We start from the raw sequence: 23,103 nt of genomic DNA on the forward strand, positions 1-23,103 counted from the left end.
TGAAAGATTGCAGCATGCTATAGTGCAGAGAGTCTTAGAGTCCTTGTACATAAATTGCAAAAAGTTGGGTTTTTTTAGATTATGAGAACACTCAGTCCTCTTTTACTGTCATTTAGAAATGCATACATGCATTAAGAAATGATACAATGTTTGCAGGTACAACAAGTAATCAAGAAGGAAAATGGAATGTTGGCCTTCATTGCTAGAGGGATTGAATTTAAGAGCAGGGAGGTTATGCTTTAATTGCATATGGTACTGGTGAGGCTGCACCTGGCGTACTGTGTTCTAGTCTTCTTACTTGAGGATAGATATACTGGCTTTAGAGTGATGCAGATGAGGTTCACCAGGTTGATTCCGGAGATGAGGGGGTTAACCTATGAAGACTGTGCCACCTGGGACAATAGTTGGAATTCAGAAGAATGGGGGGGGATCTTTTGAAACATACAAAGTTATGAAAGGAGTAGATAAGATATAGGCGGGAAAGTTGATTTCACTGGTAAGTGAGACATATCCTCAAAATTCAGGGGGTTAGATTTAGGATAGAGATGAGGAGAAAGTGCTTTTCCCTGAGAGAAGTAAATCCATGGAATTCTCTGCCCAGGGAGGCAGTAGAGACTACCTCATTAAATATGCTTAAGATACAGTTACAGTGGATAGATTTTTGCATAGCAGGGGGAATTAAGTGTTACGGGGAATGGAAGTGCAGATTCATCAGGCCTACCCCTATTCCTAATTCTTATGTTCTTATCCCAGTTGTGTTCGAATCACCATTTTATAGTTGGATGTCGTCTTCCAAAGTTGAATGCATTTTCTTACTTTATTTGATAATGTCTATTGGCTTTTGAGGGGAGGAAAGCCTCTAACTTTAGTTTCCATTTTATTTGCCCTCAATTTATCTGCTCTCTCCCAAGTTCTCTGGTAGTCTGTGTTAGTACCAAAGTACTCTCCTATTACAAGAGACATTTCATTATTTCAAAGGGAGTACATGCATGGAAAATGGGTAAGAGATATCTCTGTTTCCACCTTTCCTCACCCTCCCCTCAACTAGCTCTAGGATTGACCTAAAAGGACAGATCAATGATGATGATATGCTTTTTGTCCTGAGGTCATCCAATAGATGTAAGGGCCTAGGATTTTATGGTGAATATCAGTTCCCTCCTGTTTTTTTTTCTTTTTTAATGGTAGTTTGCCATAGAGACAGAGCATCTTTGAATTGTCTGAGTCTTCAGAATCTAACTGATATGCTTTTAGGAAAATATTTAGTATGACTTCATCCTCACTTTTCGTACCTAATAGAATATGGTATGTTAAGAAAGCTCACTAGCGTCTCTACTTCATCAGGAGGCTAAGTAAATTTGGCGTGTCTCCTTTGACTCTCACCAATTTCTTTTTTACTGATGCTCCATAGAAAGCATCCTGTCCAGGTGTATCACGACTTGTTATGGCAACTGCTCTGCCAGTGACCACAAGAAACCTGTGAGAGTTCTGGACACAGCTCAGCACATCACGGGAACAAGCCTCCCCTTCACGAACTGTGCTTTCGTTTCCTGTTTTCTCAGTAAAACAGACAGCATGATCAAAGACATCCCCTACCCTGGACATTCTCCTGTCTTCACCCCCTCCCCCCCCCCCATCAGACGGAAACCTGAAAGCACGAATCACCAGGCTTAAGGACAGCTTTCTTCCAAATTTTATAAGACTATTTAATGTTTCCCTAGTATGGTAAGATAGACTCTTGACATCATGATCTACCTCATTGCGACCTCGCACCTTATGTCTACCTGCACTGCATTTTTAGCAACACTTTATACTGTATTCTGTTATTGTTTTAACTTTCACTACCTCAATACACCTTTGTAATGGATTGATCTGAAAAAAGGGTATGTAAGACAAGTTTTTACACTGTACCTTGTTACATGTGATAATAATAAACCAAATAACCTATTTTATTTCCTTACTGTTTGTTGAATTTACATTAGATTCTTCTATAGAACCCACTTATTTATATAGAAATCAGTTGTCTCATGATAGATCCTTTAACTTATAGCTTAGTTTTTATCAAAAATTCACCAGTTGGTTTGAAACTACAAAAACCATGAATTTCAAGAGTATTCATTAGAGAACTAATAATCAAACTTCCTTGCAGAAAGGGCTGGAGATACTCCTGGAGGTGTACCTGGATACGGTTACTTTCCCCAAGCATTAAGGCTGATCAACACCTCCACTAACCCATCCCTCTACACCCTGACCACCACTACTTTATTATTTTCTGTCAGTTACCTTACATACAGACACTCCTATACCTAGCATCACTTTACAGACATACAATCAATCTATGTATATGTTATCTCATATATTTATATTTATTGTGTTTTATTACTATTATTGTGTTCTTTATCTTATTGTGGTTTTTGTGCTGCATCAAATCCAAACTAACAATTATTTTGTTCCTCTTTACACTTGTGTACTAGAAATGACATTAAACAATCTTGAATATACTGTATCTGGTAAGCTGCATCAAAATTGTCAGACGACTGGCTTAATACAAGTACTTCTAGTCTGTGTAAATCATCTTGGAAGGCCTACATGGCAACTCAACTGTCCTTAATAACAGAATTGCACTTCTTTAAAAAAAACAAATCATAAACAAAGCGATGCAACTGAAAACTAACTGCCTTTTAGTTCTGCCAGTTTTATGGCCATGATTCATTTTAGAAACAAACATCTTTGTCACAATTTAACTTCTGTAGATATTATACATTCTTTGTTTAATGGAAAATATTTCAGTGCTTTTAATTAACTTTCAGTGATAATGCTGCACATTAAGCTGAAGAGCTATTTAGATGTGCTATTTTGCTGTTTAAGAGATTGGATGCCTTACTATAGTGGGCAAAGCAGTGAGCCAGTACAGGCATTGTACTTCCCCTAGAAGTGGCAGTTGAGCAGTTATGATCTCTCGATAAACAGCAGAATTGTGGCGCCTGGAAAGTATTGTTGTAACCTGAGAATTGGAAAACATTGTTTCTTGGGGAAAGACTGAGAGTATAATCATTATGGTAGAAAATCCTTCTCAGAGCAAAATGGGGATAAAATAAATTTTAAGTTGGCTTTTGAGGCTGATATTCTGCCAGTGGTGGAATTTCTTTAAACTTTAGTATATTTTTGATACATTGTTTATAAGTGGTGTTTAGAAAAGCTTAAATTTTATTAGAGACAAGTTGCATTCCTCTGTAATTTCTTCAAGGATGTTTACTGATCTTCAGCAAGATCTCTGCACAAGGAATCTAATCATTCAACAAAGTTATTGGGTTTTATGTTGTGCCAAATAACCTTTTCACCCCAGTTTCCAAAATGATTGGAATGCTGACCATATTGGTGACAAAGATGTCCATTACATACAATATTAAATTTCACGACATATGCCGGTGATATTAAACCTGATTCTGATTACTGTGTCTAAGCAGTCGCTTACACTTCACAACACTGAATACCGGTCTCATTTTCTATTAATACCTCCTACGTTTCAGATTGGTTAATACCGTATGACATTTTCTAACTGCTCCTTCTGCCCTCTGTGTTATGGTTCCAATTCCCTAGCCAAATGCTTCTGTACTTTACAAACCTCCACAATTTATCCCTGGTTCCATTGCCCAATTACACGGGTGGCACATAACTGATCCCCTCCCCAGCCATGACAGATAAAATCCATAACCCTTGCATTATCTGTTTTTCTCTCCCTCCCCCCTTTTACTGAATTTCAAAGGTAGATGCATAAAACTGGCAGAATACACTTGTTTATTGTTCTTCCAAAGGTAGACTTCTTGATCATTAGTCCTAAAGTTATCTATGAAGGCTCTTTCCACAGATGCTGCCAGATCTGAGTATCCCCAGCATTTTCTGTTTTTATTTCCAATTTCCAACATTCATAATTTCATTTTTATTTCAATAGCTAGCTTGCCTGAAACTGAACCTTCTGGAATTCATTGAACGGGCTCACATTAACTTTCTTCAACAGATCGGAAACTCAGGTTATTATAATGATGTTCTTTGTAATTTGATAAAATAGATTCAACTTCTTTATCAATGATCTCCTGCTTCACATCTTATCTCTTGATGTAATTTCACAGCAGGATGGGAAATATTACTTCCAAAAAATAGAAATATGCTTACAAAGATCGCACAATAAGCTCTATAGTTTTCAAACATTACTTGGTATTATGTTAAAGAATTCCAAAGCATACATTCCTTAACATTCACACACACAAAGCTCAAAATAAACCAAATAATTAGTTGAAGTGACTCAATTGTTTAACTTATTTTATGGTCCTGTTTAGTTAATACATATGGCATATTTCAAATAGCACAATGATACTTAGATAGAAAAAAATATCAGCTTAAATCTTACACTGAGAAACAACACTGCTTTTCTGCTAGAACTGAAAATAGATCTTTTGACTATATGCATTTTCTTCCAGTGTTGTTGATCTGATAAGGAAAACTCATATAAAAGGTGTCTTTTTGCCCCAATGTCAGAACAAGATAAATTATTGCTTTTGTGATTTCAAACTGCAGCCCGATTTTTTTGTTATTCTGCTGCTATTAATTGCATTTTCTACCGTGTTAACTGGGCCTTGTGAGCAGTCACTCTACTTGCTAATTTTTTTTTTGCTCAGTTTCTAATCAACACCAGATGGGAAAGTAATTAGAAAGTGAGAGTAATGCTTGGAAACCAACGTTCAATAATTGATACTTCAAAGTAATAAAACTTGTCTACATTGCAGAAACCAAATACACTTTACAGAAACTTAACCCTCTTGGTTCAATCCTGTCCTACCTACATCCGCAACACATCTCATGCTCTCAATTTCCTCACTAGCTTTCAATTTCCTGGCTTTGACCACTTCAATTTCACCATGGATGTCCAGTCCCTATACATATCTATCCCCATCAAGAAGGCCTTAAAGCTCTCAGGTTCTTTCTCAATAAAAGAACCATCAAATTCCCCTCCACCACCACCCTCCTCTGTCTGGCAGAACAGGTCCTCACCTTCAACAATTTCACCTACTGCACCTGCCATTTTTTCCAATCTTAGGGACTAATCATGGGTGCCAGGTATGCCTGTCTTTTCATTGACTATGTAGAACAGTCTATGTTACAAGCCCTCCCTGGTAATGCTCTCCAACTCTTCCTCTGCTACATTGACAACTGCATTGGTGCTGCTTCTTGCAGCCATCCCGAACTTGTCAATTTCATCAACTTTTCCTTAAACTTCTATCCTGCCCTTAAATTCACTTGGTCCATTTCTGACCTCCCTCCCCTTTTTCAATCTCTCTGTCTCCACCTATGGAGACAAACTGTCGACTGACATCTCTTATAAACCTACAGATTCCCACAGCTATCTTGATTATACCTCTTCCCACCCTGTCTCCTGTAAAAATGGTAATATCTTTTCTCAAATCCTTTGTCTCTGTTGCATCTCTGTTCCCAGGATTAGGCTTTCCTATCCGGAACATCAAAGATGTCCTCCTTCTTCAAAGAGCAGTGTTTCCCTTCCTCCACCATTGATGGTTCCCTGACCTGCATCTCCTCCATTTTCTGGATATCTGCATTCACCCTATCTTCCCGACTCCTTAACAGTTCCTCTTGTCCTTACTTACCATCCCACGAGCCTTTGCATCCAACACATCATTCTTCTCAACTTATGCCATCTCCAAAAGGATCCTACTACCAAACACATATTTACCTCCCCCGACTTTCTGATTCCCACAGGGATCGCTCCCTCATTCTCTTGTCTTTTGACCCTCCCCATTAATCTCTCTCCTAGTACTTACCTTTGCACTTATCTCTGCAAGTGGCTGAGTGCTCTTCCCTCGCCTCCACCAGGGCCTCAAACAGTCCATCCAGGTGGGGCAACACTTCACCTGCAAATTTGCTGGGGTTGTCTATTGTATCCGGTGCTCCCGATGAGACCCACTGTAAATTGAGGGACCACCTTGTCGAGCACCTCTGCTCCATCTGCCAAAAGCAGAGCTTCCTGGTTTCTAAACCTATTAATTTCAATTCCCATTCCGTTCTTGTGGCATGATGAGGCCACCCTCAGAGTGGAAGAGCAACACACTATCTTTTCTTTCAGTTAGTCTTGACAAAGGGTCTTGGCCCGAAATGTGGACTGTACCTCTTCCTATAGATGCTGCCTGGCCTGGTGCTTTCACCAGCAATTTTTATGTGTGTTGCTTGACATTCCAGCATCTGCAGATTTCCTTGTGTTTACCTTATATTCTGTCTTCGTAGCCTCCAACCTAATGGCATGAATGTTGATTTCTCCTTTCGGTAAAATAATCCCTCCTCTTCCTCTCTTCTTCCATTCCCCACTCTGGCCTCTTACCTCTTCTCATCTATCACCTCCCCCTGTCCTCTCTACCTTCCCTTTTTTCTATGGTCCACTATCTTCTCCTATCAAATTCCTTCCCTTCCTACCCTTTAGCTTTCCCACCTATCTGGCTCCACCTGTCACCTTCCAGCTATTCTCCTTCCTCTCCCTGCCCCATCCTTTTATTCTGGCATCTTCCCCCTTCCTTTCCAATTGTGAAGAAGGGTCTCGGCCCAAGACTTCGACTGTTTGTCAATTTCCATGGATTCTGCCTGACCTGCTGAGTTTGTGTGTTAGACTTTGCAGAATACCTTTGTTCAACCTTCAAGGGTGATGCTGAGCTTTTGGTTCCCTGTCAGTTTAATTCCCCGTCCTAATCTCACGATGAAGCATCTGCCTTTGCCATTCTCCACTGTTCCAATGAAACCCAAAGTAAGGCTACGTCCACACTACGCCGGATAATTTTGAAAACGCCGGTTTCGAGTGAAAACGACAGGCGGCCACACTAAGCGTTTTTCAAAATATCTCCGTCCACATTAGGCGGATATTTGGGCGAATCTCCTCCTACTGGGCATGCGCAGGACACAGAAAACAAGCCAAGTGGAAACGGTATACTTCGTGCGCGTTTGTCCAGTTACAGAGTAGAAAAACTTTAAAGGAATTGCTCTTGGTTCTCGCACAGGAGGACTTAAAACTTAAAAAAATACTGGAGCGTATGGAGGCAACCGACAGGGAGTTCACGGACAGTATGACCCAGCTGACGACGAACATTGAAAAACTAACTCTGTTACATTAATAAAGCACCTTGCTTGTATGAAGGTGGTTTACCTATTTATGCAAGTACTTCTCTGTCAATAGTTGTGTAACAGCCTAATGTAACATTGTATGGAAATACAAGATAACGCTGATGCAGACATTTTATACATTTAACGAGGTGCTTTATTAATGCAACAGAGTTAGTCAGTTTTCCAGTGTTCGCCCAAATATCCGCCAAATGTGGACGGAGATATTTTGAAAAACACTTAGTGTGGACGCCTGTCATGTTTACTCGAAACCGGCGTTTTCAAAATTATCCGGCGTAGTGTAGGTGTAGCCTAATCAGCCTTTGCTGATTGCATCAGAACAGGCTGTTCTAAAGAAAGGTCATCAACGTGAAGCATTAACTTCATTTTTCTCTCTCTAATGATGCTGCCCAAGTACTTCTAGCACTTACATACATAAGAATAGAAACATTTGTAGTTTGTAAACACAACCTTTTCAAATGCATCCGACACTACAAATGTTTCTAGACATCCCAAAGCATATTTTAACCAACAGAGGTGCCTTCTGTTGCTGTCTTGTGAGCAGTTGTTAACAGCTTTTGAGGGAGCCCCAATTTCCATTTACTTCTGAAAAGCAGTTGATTTTAAATGAAGCAAATTTCAATCACAGGCAGATGGAGTTTGCAAAAAAGAGATTTAAAGATCACACATACATTTTTGAACATTTAAATTGAAACATGCACCTGCCTAAAGCTGTGGCAGCATAGTAGTTAGTGCAACGCTTTATAGTTCCAGTGACTGGTGACCGGGGTTCAGTTCCCACAGCTGCCTGTTAGACGTTTGTATGTTCTTCCTGTGACCACATGGGTTTCCTCCGGGTCCTGCGGTTTCCTCCCACAGTCCAAAGACATACTGGTTAATTGGTGATTTTAAATTGTCCCATGATTAAGTCGGGTTACTGGGCGTCATGCCTCAAACAGCCATGCTGTATGTCAACTAAAAAAAAACGCATGGCATAATTTTGAAAAAAATAGCAAAGGCTTAAAAGTCCTCTCTATGTAGCATCTTAATAAAATAGATTTACTTACTATTAATCTTATTGTTGTTTATGGAACTTGGTATGCAGAAGGATTTGCCTTTTTAATGGGCACATTTGAGATGCTAATTTACATATTATGTGATCCAAGTATTGTACTAAATTCCGTTTAGATATGATATGCTCCTCTTTTTAGATCCATTGGTGTCATAGATGACCTAGTTCTACAGGTTTGGAGGTCATTAAATTATATATAGGAGCTGCCGCTGCCACAGAGGTAACAGGGGGAGCTTGATTTGGTGAATTGACTGGGTTCTCGCATACTGATTGCTCTTGGCCCCCTTTTGCTTCTCGCTGGAGAAACTCAAAGTGCTCTTCTTTTTCCTGGACGCTCTATTGCTCTTCCACTTTACACAGCCTTGGATTGGTTACTCTGATGAATCAAAGGAGATGTTTCATTTCTTTTCAAGGGTTTTTTAAGATATTGTTAAAGTATTTTTTTTATCCTTCTGTAAATAAACGTGATGGAGCTCAAAACCTACTTTGTGAGTATGACGTTACGTGTGCGGACACATGTTGCCTCACCTGGAAGGTCTGTTTGAGGCCCTGATGGAGGTGAGGGAAGAGGTGAATGGACAGGTGTAGCAATTAGCCACTTGCATAGATAGGTGCATGGATAAGTACCAAGAGAGAGATTAATGGGGAGGGTCGAATAGACAAGGAAATCACAGAGGGAGGGAATCATGGGTGGGGGTGGGGTGGGAAAGGTAAGGTCATTGCAATGATATTCCTGAGTCAGAGAATTCTTTTTTCTTAGTAGTAGTCATAATTGTTGTTCGTCCATCGTTGACGTCGATGAGGACCTCGACACCATAATGATGGTGTCGAGACTAGCGCGTGATTTGGATTTAAGTGAGGGAGAGTTGCGCAGCGTCAGCCTCACTCTCTCTTCCTAATTCCCATCTGGGTCCAGTGGTAAGACAGAGTCTAGACGGCTGGAGATGGGACTAGGTGCAGTGGATGACCAGGACGTCTTCTGTAGTCATAATTACAACACCTCCTACTACACCAAGCAACTCCACAAAAAGTTTATTGAAAAGCACAAGTCGGGAGATGGATTCAAGAAAATTTCCAAGTCACTGAATATCCCTTGGAGTTCAGTTAAGTCAATCATCAAGAAATGGAAAGAATATGGAACAGCTGGAAATCTGTCTAGAGCAGGCCGGCCTCAAAAACTCAGTGACCATGCAAGAAGGGGCCTCGTGAGGGAGGCCACCAAGAGACCTATGACAACTCTGGAGGACTTACAAGCTTCAGTGGCTGAGATGGGAGAGACTGAGCATACAACAACTGTTGCCCGGGTGCTTCACCAGTTGCAGCTTTATGGGAGAGTGGCAAAGAAAAAGCCACTGTGGGAAAAAACTCACATGAAATCTCAGCCAGAGTTTGCCAGAAGGCATGTGGAAGACTGAAGTCATCTGGAAGAAGGTTCTATGGTCTGATGAAACCAAAATTCAGCTTTTTTAGCCATCAGACTAAAATTTATGTTTGGCGTAATCCAAATACTGCACATCATTGAAAACACACCATCCCTACCATGAAGCATGGTGGTGGCTGCATCATGCTGTGGGGACGCTTCATTATCGCAGGCCCTGGAAGGCTTGTGAAGGTAGAGGGTAAAATGAATGCAGCAAGATACAGGGAAATCCTGCAGGAAAACCTGATGCAGTCTGCAAGAGAACTGCAACTTGGGGGAAGATTTGTTTTCCAGCAAGACAATGACCCCAAGCATAAAGCCAAAGCTACACAGGAATGGCTTAAAAACAACAAAGTTAATGTCTTGGAGTGGCCAGGTCAGAGTCCAGACCTCAATCCAATTGAGAATTTGTGGCTGGGCTTGAAAAGGGCTGCTCACTCATGATCCCCTTGCAATCTGACAGAGCTTGAGCAGTTTTGTAAAGAAGGGGGAAAAATTGCAGAGTCTAGATGTGCAAAGCTGATGGAGACCTAGCCACACAGACTCAAGGCTGTAATTGCTGCCAAAGGTGCATCTACTAAATACTGACTCCAAAGGGGTGAATACTTATGCAATCAATTACTCTAGGTTTTATATTTGTAATTACTTTAGATCGCTTTATAGCAATCTGTTTTCACTTTGACATGAAAGAGTCTTTTTCTGTTGATCGGTGTCAAAAAAAATTAAATCCACTGTGATGCAATGTTGCAAAACAATAAAACATGAAAACTTCCGGGGGGGGGTGGGGGGAGAATACTTTTTATAGGCACTGTAAGAGCTTCAGAATGGACAAGATCCCTTAAGTATTAAAACTCAGTGGAGAAACACATCTGACTCACCTGAGATAGCAAAATATCTCAGAGGTGTTGTAATCATGACTACTACTAAGAAAAAAGAGAATTCTCTGTCTCAGAAATATCATTGTAATGACCTTACTCAAACATCTGCTCCCTGTATTCTAAGAGTTTCTCCTATATTTGCAATGTGGATTACGCACATCAAGAGGCACAATGAGTATGTTCTTCACAAGGTGACAAATTGGAGAAATGTATAGAGAATGGCTTCAACCTTACACAAGGCTTCACCCCAGCTCAGAGAAAAGAATTATAAAGAATGCTTATATTTGTCAGTTCCAGAAATTCATTACCATCCTTTGCTGCTCTGTGGTATGTATTCCAGCCCAAACCTCTTTGTCGCTAAATTCTCATTAGTCCAATCAAACGCTATGATGTTCTATTTTTCTGAAAAATTCTGAGAAATAAATTCTCCTGTTAATACTCAGATACTCTCAGTTGACAGCTAATAAATGAACAGCTACAGCCATCAAAGACCAAAGATACTTTTGAGATTAGATAGTATTTATGAAGCTCACTGATATTTTCTAACTGGGTCTAGATGCAGGCATATCATTTCTTTTTATCTGTCTTTCTCATGTAATAATTGTACTGCTGCTGGAAGAATGTTAGTTTTGATGCTCAGTTAAAACTGGCAAGATAAAAAAGAAAAGGAAAGACTCGTTGCAATTCCCCATATTTTTGCAATTGATATGCAATTTTCTCCAATCTTATTTTATTTGTTTTTTTTTTGGCATGTGCCTGCGTGCGTGCGAATCTGTGCGTGTGCGTCTGCATATGCGTGCATGCGCGTCTGCGTGTGCATGCGTGCATCCGTCCGTGATGATGTCTTTTTCATGACTTTTTTACAGGGCGTGGAATGAGAGAGAGAGAGAGAGAGAGACTGTGTGGCACACCACTCCCCACACAGACATTTTCGCAGCATTTTCCCTTTATTTTATGAGTTGTGATCTCGACACTCAACCCGGCATGGATGGAAAGCGTACTCGGGAGTGGACCCGACTGGTTTCGAACCCGGGAACCTCCACTCCCGAGTCCAGCGCTGGTGTCATTGCGCCACAGCCAGCCCAATTTTCTCCAATTTTAAAATAAGAACTGATAATAGTTTTCTTCCTTCTGTCACCTCATTTCTTACCTTTCTGTTCTGCCTGAGACTGAACCAAACATACTGCTTGCCTGGAGTCTTCTTTACTTTCTTCTTTTGTTCTGACTTCATATCCTTTCTATTACAACGTTAATAAATTCCCTTTGTAATAATATTCACTTACATTGCTGCCTCACCCATTCTGCAGCTGAATCACCCATTCGTACCGCCATCACTTCCAGACTCATTAATCTAATAAATTCCTGGCCAACATCCTATCTTCCACTCATATATACATAACTGCATCCAAATCTCTATAGCTCTTGTCCTTGGTCTTGTTATTCATATAGGTTACCAAAAAGCCCAACATCTTAAATTTATGTTCACATGTAAAAATCACTCTGTGCCTCATCTCACCCTATGTCTATAACCACATCTTGCTCTACTGTTTCCCCATATTCTCTCTTCCTCTCACTTTGGTCTCTTTTGTATTTTAAACTCCTTCGCTATATACTGGTACTTTGTCGTCCACACAGATATCTCTGGAATTCCCCCTCTAAGTACCTTTGCTTCTTCAACTCCCTCTCCTCCTTTGTTACTACTAAAAATTATAAATATTACTCTCCCTTTTGGTCCACTTTAAAAATGGCCTTAAAACATTTTTCTGCATTGTATTAAAGTCACAATATGATTGCAAGTTGTCCTTCCTTCCTTTACACGCTTTCATCTCCTTTTCCTTCTTCCATCAGTTTCCTTTCCGTTCTTCAATAGTTACCCTAACTTAGCTTTCACTGGCCCTCCCCCAACATCTTTTCCTCCTTTTAACTTTATTTCTGCCATTTCATGTCCTTTTTCTCAAATCAACATATATGTATGTTAAATATTGTTTTAGGTTATAACTTCATAGTCATCTGTGATATAGAATTATTAAGGCAGATACACTCATATGATAATGTATATATACATTTTAATTGGTTACATTATTTCTGGGCTGACAACATTTTAATGGATTAATGTTCAGTCTACTGGAATATTGACCTATGCTCAATTGACCTTCTAGGATGAAATGGATATGTAATAGGTAGAAGAAGCTACAAGTGATCTGAGAGCCAAGTCTTCACACTTCAAGGATTTTCAGATTTGATTTGTGCTATTGATTTTTACATTCAAACAATCAATCAAAATGGTAAGCATTTTAACACTAACAATTATGTATGAAATGTGTCAGCATTTGTTAAAGGGATATTTACATTACAGCTATCTTCTAGCAAAAGTGATAGAAGTGAATTTTTGCAGTAATTTAATTAGAATTCTTGTTGGCTGTCTAGTGTAAAAGAAAAGCTCATTCATTTATGAGAAGCATTATGAACCCATTTTTAGTACTGCAATCACAACTAATCTTCAATAATTCTTAGTACATTGAGAAACAACACAAGGGAATTTTGACCATAAAATGTTATTTGATCAGAAAACATTAAGAGATTAGGATGTCTTTATGTAATAGTAACAACAGGATAACTAAGATTAATATGATCTGGAAATAAGAAATAGTGTGAATCATGAGGCAGTCATAATGTTTTATTTAAGAAAGATTAACTTCAAAAATATGAGGTATCAGCTGTGTATGCAGATCTGAGAAAATCTGCTCAATGCTGCACCTTGCTAAGTTGGGGTGTTTAATGAAAATGGGAATTTGTCGCAGAGGCAAGTGTTGTTAATAGAATTCAACTGCATCAGTAAATAATTGGAATAATTCACCAAAAGATTCAAAAGTCCCAAAGATTCCAAAGAGACATTACCTCCGTATTTATACTCCCTGTAATATCAAAGATTGAAAAGTAAATTAATTGTGTATTTTAATATGTTCATAAGATAGATAGAGAAAAACATTTTATGTTGGTAGAGGAATTCATGACAAATAGTAGTTAACTTTAAGATAAGAGCCAGCGCATACAGAAAGTAAATTAAGAAACAATTTTTGACGTTAAAGGAATAGAGAATTTGAACTCTTTCTCACAAACTTGCATTCATTTGTATTTGTGTTAAAGCAATATCCTTAAAACGTGTTAATTTTGCATGTTTACAAAAAAAGGCATAAAAATAAAATTTAAATATTCTGCTTATTTTTTTTTCCACATTAGTTAAAGCAGACGGCTCAAGCAGAGTGAATTATGACCACCATTAAGGGTTAAGTGAAGATCCTGAAAAACACAGTCGTGTCTTTGCTTCTTGCAACCTGGAAAAGAAGTCTCCGGGTGGCAAGCAGCTACATAGTTGCAGCACATTCCTTCTCTTCCTTACTCTTTTGCAGGTGAGAATCACTATTATGCATGGGAGTATCCTGCAAAATGGTGTCTGCCTGTAGGTAAAATGGACATCCAGCAACAAGGATCTTGGCTGCTGCTTTGTTCAGCCTCAGCTTCCATGCTTAAGGGCATGAGGACTGCTGGCTAACAGGTGCACCAGAAGCGGCTCCCTTCACATGATCTTCTGTTCTTGGAATTACAAACTGGCTAACATTAAAACATTACATCCCACATCAATCCTGACCCTAGAGAATCTGAATTCCCAGCATAACCAGCAGTGATTAGTAGCAGGAGTGACCCAAGTGACCGCCGATGCTAGAATCTGGCACAGCAAACCAAGCTGCTTGAGGAAATCAGCAGTTTGGACAGCAGCTGCTAGGGAAGAGAAACAAAATTACGGCATCAATCCTAACACAGGATGTTGACCCAAAATGTTCACCAGTTGTGAAGCTTGGTCTTGACTGAAATATCAGCAATTCCTTCCCCCCCACCACAGATACTGTTTGACCGACTGAGTTCTTCCAGCAGATTGTTTGTTGTTCCGTGATTAGTAGTGAGTATGAATTAATCCCTTATTTTAAATAACTAAATTAAATATGATTATATTTAAGAATTAAAGATGTACTGAATTAATCTTCTTAAATCAGAATTTGCCTGTTATTTAGTTTCGGGTTGACAATTTCCAGTTTTGGGCAGTATTCTACTGGAATGGGTCTTTAATCTCCCAAATATTGTTAGATGGAGACTGAGGCTTTCCACAAGCAGTGAACAAAGGCTCTGGTGGCTTTCAACCAAACAGACTGTGTGAACCCTGCTGGTGTCTGATTTTGAAAAAAAAACAGTTTTATTACTGGTTGTCATAATGGCACACTTTGTCAATATGTAGCCAAGTTACTTGCTAATCATCCGTTACCAATAGTGAAGAGAAGGAATTTAAGAGATTCAAATTTGAGGAACTCTGACATTTGGAAGCTACAGGACTGGAAGTTACAGAACTGGGAAGGATTAAGCCTATCGATAGATTTGACCACAAGATGAGAATTTGAAATTATCCATTTAGAGCTTTCCATTCAATAGACAATAGACAATAGGTGCAGGAGTAGACCATTCAGCCCTTCGAGCCAGCACCGCCATTCACTGTGATCATGGCTGATCATCCACAATCAGTATCCAGTTCCTGCCTTATCTCCATAACCTTTGATTCCGCTATCTTTAAGAGCTCTATCCATCTCTTTCTTGAAAGAATCCAGAGACTTGGCCTCCACAGCCTTCTGGGGCAGAGCATTCCATGTATCCACCACTCTCTGGGTGAAAAAGGTTTTCCTCAACTCCGTTCTAAATGGCCTACCCCTTATTCTTAAACTGTGGCCTCTGGTTCTGGACTCACCCATCAGCGGGAACATGCTTCCTGCCTCCAGCGTGTCCAATCCCTTAATAATCTTCTATGTTTCAATAAGATCCCCTCTCAGCCTTCTAAATTCCAGAGTATACAAGCCCAGTCGCTCCAATCTTTCGACATATGATAGTCCCGCCATCCCGGGAATTAACCTTGTGAACCTACGCTGCACTCCCTCAATAGCAAGAATGTCCTTCCTCAAATTTGGAGACCAAAACTGCACACAGTACTCCAGGTGTGGTCTCACCAGGGCCCTGTACAGCTGCAGAAGGACCTCTTTGCTCTTATACTCAATTCCCCTTGTTATGAAGGCCAGCATGCCATTAGCTTTCTTCACTGTCTGCTGTACTTGCATGTTTACTTTCAGTGACTGATGTACAAGAACACTTAGATCTCGTTGTGCTTCCCCTTTTCTTAACTTGACTCCATTTAGATAATAATCTGCCTTCCCGTTCTTACCACTAAAGTGGATAACCTAATATTTATCCACATTAAGCTGCATCTGCCATGCATCTGCCCACTCACCCAGCCTGTCCAAGTCACCCTGCATTCTCATAACATCCTCCTCACATTTCACACTGCCACCCAGCTTTTGTGTCATCGGCAAATTTGCTAATGTTACTTTTAATTCCCTCATCTAAATCATTAATATATATATTGTAAGCAGCTGCGGTCCCAGCACTGAACCCTGCAATACCCCACTGGTCACCGCCTGCCATTCCGAAAGGGACCCATTAATCGCTACTCTTTGTTTTCTGTCAGCCAGCCAATTTTCAATCCATGTCAGTACTCTGCCCCCAATACCATGTGCCCTAATTTTGCCCACTAATCTCCTATGTGGGACTTTATCAAAGGCTTTCTGAAAGTCCAGGTACACTACATTCACTGGATCTCCCTTGTCCATTTTCATAGTTACATCCTCAAAAAATTCCAGAAGAATAGTCAAGCACGATTTCCCCTTCGTAAATCCATGCTGACTTGGACTAATCCTGTTACTACTATCCAGATGTGTCGTAATTTCATCTTTTATAATTGACTCCAGCATCTTTCCCACCACCGACGTCAGGCTAACCGGTCTATAATTCCCTGTTTTCTCTCTTCCTCTCTTATTAGTTCTCTGTTGTCTAATAATGCAGAAATTTAAGTGATAACATAATGATTAATCTTCTTAACCTGGCAATTGATTAGGATATTTTTATAAACACATTCAGAATCAGAATCAAGTTTCATATCACTGGCATATGTTGTGAAATTTGTTAACTTTATGGCAGCAGTACAATGAATTGCATGATAAATAAATATAGAGAAGAAAAACTGAATTACAGTATATATATTATTTAACTGACATACACGCACATATATGTCTTTTAAATAGTTAAGTTAAAATAAGTTGTGTAAATAAAAAAGTAGTGAGGTAGTGTTCATGGGTTTAATGTCCATTTATAAATCAGATGGCAAAGGGGAATCACCCCTCTAAGGGTGTATCTTCAGGCTTCTATATCTCCTTCCTGATGCTAACAATGAAAACAGGCCAAGTCCTGGGAGGTGGGGTCCTTAATGATGGACACTGTCTTCCTAAGGCACCACTCCTTAAGGATGTCTTGGATACTACAGAGGCTAGTACCCATGATGGGGCTGACTAATCTTACAAGTTTCTGCAACTTACTTCAATCTTGTGCATTAGCCACCCCGCCTCTCCCTCTCCCCCCCCCCCGTAGCAGATGGTGATGCAGCCAGTAAGAATGCTCTCCATGGTACACTTGTAGAAGTTTTCGCGTGTTTTAGTTGACAAACCAAATCTCCTCAAACTCCAAATAAAGTATAGCTGCTGACTGGCCCTCTTTGTAGCTGCATCAATATGTTGCATCCAGGTTGGGTCCTCAGAGAAATTGACACCCAGGAACTTGAAATTGCTCATTCAATAGCCCCACCAAAATTTATTTATAATGTGAGATCAATGATTATCTGTTTGATAGAGGAATATAAGGAATGCAACATTCAGACAAGTTCCACACCACAGGTTCCCAATGTTTGAACCTGTGAGAAATCAGAGTTAATCTTAGCAAAGACTGAGGAAGTGAATGAGGCGATTAAGAAGTTGAGTGTTTTCAGGAATTTTCAGGAGAGAACTGGGAAAGAGAACGTGGTGGAGAGGTAGTTGGTGAGGGTGTTGACTGGTTCTGTGGAGGAAGTGCTGCTCTGCAAAGGAGTCATGGCTTTTCAAGTATACTTGAATTCAGAAATGCTCTGGAATTTGGTCACATAATGTCAAGACAAGTGTGGCAGTTGATTCTGACCAGCCAAAATCAATAAGAAAGAATAAATCCCCGGTTGTAATGGTCATATTGCCTATTTCTGGATTAGTTAAGTTAGATCAATTGGTATTCATTTGAACATGTCATATGATTCAATTTGCCTGTAGTTTTTGTTGCAACTAAAATATAATTAAAGAACAAGGAATCCGCTAGAGGGCATTAGCTAAATTCAATCAATGCTGACCTTGGAACAATAGCTAGGTTTGCTGTCTGAAACAATGATTGACAACTTCTTCTTGACCTTGGAAATGGGAGTATATTTGTAATGGACAGTTTGAGGCAGACTATGATCATCAGCAATGAAAACTTTGGAATTTTGAATTATTGATGATCTTGTTTATTGATGATAACATTCTCAAACTGCAAATCCAAAATTTATCATGATGTTCATGGAATAATTTGTAAAGCTAATGAGATGTTGCTGTCGTAGTCTTAATTACACAGTAATTTGCATTCTTAAAATAGCATTATAAATTTTATTCCAGAATTTGCTTTTGTATTAAAATAATGTTTCTATCTTCTCCCCTTTCTTCTTGTAAATGTATGCTTATACTAAGCATCCTACACCCCCACACCAAATAGTCCAGTTCATGGACGTTCTCCAACTTTGTTAAGTTTTCCCATCTGCCATTGTGTTTTAATCATTCACATCTCATTAACATAATCCTTTCACGTGTTTTATTGATCCTATTTCATACTGTTACCTTTTTAATTTACTCATCACTCCTCTCTGTTTCAGCCTACTCTTTTTCGTTACCAAAGGGATTCCATCACTGGTCTATCCGCTCTCCTCATCCTTCAGTATTCCAAAGGTGTTATTCCCTCCACAATTCCCAATCCAGTGTACTCTACAATGGAGAGAAATCAGCTGCAAATTGGCTGACTGCTTTGCAGAGCACCAGCGTTCAGTCTACATGAGCAACCCAAGGCTTTCAATTGCCAGTCACTTTAATTCTCCATCCCAACCCCACTATGACCTATCTGTCTGTGGCCTTCTGCTATAATTCTCCTTCCGTTGCTTCCTCCATTTGGTTTTGAACTGGTAAGTTCTTCTGCTGGTCATCCATTTGTAATATTGACATTTTTATCTCTCTCTCTCTCTCTCTCTCTCTCTCTACTATCATAACCTGACTTGCTATGCATTTGACAGTTTTTACATGTTTCTTTGTTTATGTTTTCTTTCTCTAACCTCCCTCACTAATCTATCATGGCTTTATCACCACACAGCCTGGCCTTGCCCAATGAGAGATTCTTCCTTTATCGTATCCACACCCTCCCTCTCTGCAACTCAAAACCAACCTGCTTTCTATCTTCCCAGTTTCTTACAATTAGGTCTCTTTGACCTAAAATGTTAATGCTTTTCTCATTCCACAGACAGTGCCTGACTTGCAGAGTGTTTCTAGCATGTTCTGTTTCTATCCATATTTTGAGAATCCGTAGGTTTTTCTCAATTTTCATCTCTGTACATTCTCCTTTCCTCTCACTTTATCTTTTAAGCTTTAGTCTCGTGGTTACTGATCTCAACATATTGAAGACCTGACTAGGATGTAAAGGATTCTGGCTTCTTCTCCCTTGATTTCTGGTCCTGAGGAACATCTTGGCCTGAAATGTCAACTGTTTGTTTGTTTCCATAGATGCTGTCTGACCTGCTGAGCTCCTCCAATGTTTTGTGTGTGTTGCTGTGGATTTCCAGCATCTACAAAATCTCTTGTGTTTATGAAGGATTCAGTATGATATTTGCAAATAACAGAAAATAGAGGGCATTGCCAATTTCAAAGAAAACTAAGTGACTTCCAAACAATAATAAGTTAGATATGAGAGAGGAAAGAGGAATAGTGAGATTTTGAAATTCAGAATTTTAAAAGTGGAAGGACAAGTCAGTGAAGCTGTATTAAGAGAATATGTGATTTAATATTCACTAAAAAGAGTATGCATTTACAAAGTTCACCCATAATTAGGCAGCAGTTAGCATATTGTAATAAAGCTGGAGCATTGTCCATTAGGAAAAGAGTCAAGGCCATGTTAAAGTGCCAATGATTTTCACAGAAACAAAACCAAGATGAAAGGCTTTCAGAGAAAAGAACTGAACCTTTTAATCCCCTTTTCACTGGTGTGAAAGAAGTTCAATAAAAGATCTCACTAGCTGTTTAAAATGACTAGGGCTTTTGATAAAAGTAAATCTCTGACATTTATATTGTCTTATTGTTGTAACCCTAATTATAGGTCTTAAATTTAGTTTATTACCACAAAGGGTAAGGTTAAGATATTTTTATATCATAGATGGGTGTTAGGGCAATTACTTAGAATAGTATGTACAGTAGAATTGATAATGCCTTTTAAAAGAAGTGAATTGATATTCGAAAAGAAATATTGAACGCAAGTATAATAAGGCCCATAACTAAATCCTTTTCAGAATCAAGCAGGTGCAGTAGACTAAATAACACTCTTTTATAATGTAATATTCTAGCAATCACTTTTGAAAATCTGCCCTAGTTTAACTCTTATTTAGGTGACCATGGGTTCAGTTCAGTTGAATAACTTTACACTGCAAAATCATTCCTAATATTTATATACTGTAATTAGAAGAGTCTCCTATAAAGTATCCTAAACAACTAGGTGTTTCCAAAATCAGATGAGAGTTGCAATGTTGCAATGGAAAAATAAAATTCATGATGTAAAACATAACCACCCAAAATTACCTAAATAATAATGAGCACAGAAGTTGTACTAATGATCACAGTATATTCAGTGCAACAAAATCCTCTGTTATCCTGGCTGTTTAGGATAAGTTCCTGACTTTTTAAACAATTTTTTAATGTGAGTGTTAATTCACATAATAATTTCAGTCATTCTCTCCTGCTCTTTTGTTCATCCCACACATTTTAGTGAATCTGATGGACTTACTTAACAATGTAATTTCATTCATAATGGTTTTCCCCTTCCGTTATATGTGCTGGTTGAAGCCTGTGTCACATTCTGCATGATTATATCCTCATTTCTTTGCTGTTATATTCAAGTTTTTGATTTATTTTTGCATTTAATCCTTTTGAAGTTTCTCCAACAATCCCTGTTTACCGCACATAACATCTAACTACTGTACATGAATATCAGTCCGCATCAAAGGCTCTTTCTTGGCATAATATCCTAGCTTCAATTAGACAGGTACTTAAAAATGCATCTAATACTACTTGTAGTATTGATAGTCCCAGAGGCAAAACAGTTCAATGAGTTCAAAGCAGAAGCTTGAACTTTGAAATTTAATTCTATGGATTTTTTATTTTTTTTTCCAACTTCATATCCATTATGCTACTTCATTTAAATATTCCCCCTCTGTTTTCAACTGCAGATTGCTTATGTCTGTACCTTGTTTTCTCCTTTAGCATTACTTATTTTTTCACGTGTTACCATGTTTCCTTATGATATAGGAGGCAGCTATTTGACCCATTGAATCTTCACCATCCCTCTCAGAAAATTCATGTCAATCTATTCCCCCATTTATTTCCCTATAATCAATTCTCTTTCACGTGCCCATTGATTCTCCTGCCACCTGTCTACACTATGGGCAAATGTGCAGTCCCACCTGATGAAAATGAGTACAGCTTCATATTTTAAGCTACTTTGCAATCAGTATTGCCAAACCTCTCAGGTGTTAACATAGAAGAATTTCAATGAAAATAAAATTTATGCAATCTAAAGTTAACCTTAAATCTGTTGGGATAATATGTAAGAAATCTACCTTTCTTCATGGTACCTTAACATATACACTAAAATTCATAAAATATCTCTGTTTTCTCTGTTAATATCAGAAGATTCTATATGGAATTTGTGGATTGAAGCACGAAAAAAACACTTATAGTGTTATTACAATCCTTAGGTTGTTCTACAGTGATTTGAATCAATCAAGTACTGTTGACATTTTTGCAGTTTCATAATGTACCAAAAAGCACACAGCAAGATTCCAGAGATAGTCCTGAAACACATAATCAGATAGCTAATTCTGAACTAAATAGAAAAAGTGCTGTGTGTATTCAGTAAGTCAAGCAATAACCATGGAAACAGGGAAAAAGCAATTGTTTCAAGCTGATAATCTTCCATCAGAAATGTAAAAGGTTATAAAATGTTACAGGCTCTAAACAAAGATGGGGGGGGTTAATCTTATTCAACGTAGAGAAATTATGGAGATGATGTATTCAATGTGATGACTGGTGGTGTGGAAAGTGAGACTGAGGACAATCTTATCCCTGCTCACTAGATGGACTTTGTGAAAGTGGTTGAAAAATTGGTAGCAAAGATTCTGTGTGGATCTGGGAAATGCAGTCATTATTATTTTGGAGAAAGAAATAAAGCAGGGGACTGAGTAGAACTAAAACATGGAAGGGAGGATCTATGAAATGTGGAAGGCAGACGAGACTGATTTAGTTGCCCTGTGGGCTTTAATTTTTAACAAATTCTGTTGCATTATGTGCTGATTTCGATAGAAGACATAAAAGTCTCAAATAGAGTATGTTTAATTTATTCATGGGCTCTTCACAGATTGCTTTCACAAATTGTCACAACAGAGGGAAATGGTCACATGACACAATCCTTAAAAGAGTGGCAATCTTAAAGCAACAATTATTGTTCACTGTCAATATTACATTTACTACAAACACTAAAGAAAGAACGTTCAAAGTGAGTTGCAGTGATGATGGCAGAACAACACTGACTGGAGTTTCTGGGAGCAATTCGGAAGGTTTGGGATAGGTACATTCTGTAGAAGAAGAGGTAAAGGCAGTGTGACAGAGCTGACAGGAGAGTTCAAAGCCAATATAAAAGCAAGAGAAGGCACATAATAAGAGCACAAATTAGTCAGAAGTTAGAGGATTGACTATCTTTTAAAAACTTTCAGAAGGCAACTAAAAAGCTATGGGGGGAAAGATGTAATATGCAACATGATCATAAAGCATGACAAAAATTTTTCATATATATGCAGTAAAAGAGAGGTGAGAGTAGATATTGGATCACTGGACAATTACGCTGGAGAGGTAGTAATGGGGGACAAGGAAATGGCAGACAAACTGAATTAAGTATTTTAAAACAGTCTTCACTGTGGATGACACTATGCCGGAAGTTCGAGAGTGTCAGGAGGCAGAAGCAAGTGCAGTTGCTGATGCTAGGGAGAAGATGCTTGGGAAACTGGAAGTTCTGAAGGTAGAAAAGTCACCTGGGCCAGATGGACTAAACCCCTGGGTTCTGAAAGAGGTGGCTGGAGAGATTGTGGAGGCATTAATAATGATCTTTAAAGAATCACTAGATTCTGGAATGGTTCCAGAGGACAGGAAAATTGCAAATGTCACTCCACTCTTCAAGAAGGGAGAGAGGCAGAAGAAAGGAAATTGTAGGCCAGTTATCCTGATTTCAGTGGTTGGGAAGATGTTGGATTCGATTGTTAAGGATGTAGTTGAAGAGTACTTGGAGGAACATAA

General features: G+C 38.9%; 1 protein-coding gene across 2 annotated transcripts in view; it reads left to right on the plus strand.

The window, feature by feature from the left end:
• The window catches only part of matcap2 (microtubule associated tyrosine carboxypeptidase 2), a 109,567-nt gene that overhangs the window by 10,675 nt on the left and 75,789 nt on the right, over nucleotides 1–23,103 (plus strand). For both annotated transcript variants that reach the window (XM_063069857.1, XM_063069862.1), the window contains exons 2-3: nucleotides 12,682–12,807; nucleotides 13,763–13,932. The gene's annotated coding sequence lies outside the window, so the exon portion shown is untranslated. The remainder of the gene's footprint in view (nucleotides 1–12,681; nucleotides 12,808–13,762; nucleotides 13,933–23,103) is intronic.

The sequence above is a fragment of the Mobula hypostoma genome, chromosome 17 (assembly GCF_963921235.1).
Source record: "Mobula hypostoma chromosome 17, sMobHyp1.1, whole genome shotgun sequence".
Classification (NCBI taxonomy): Eukaryota; Metazoa; Chordata; class Chondrichthyes; order Myliobatiformes; family Myliobatidae; genus Mobula; species Mobula hypostoma.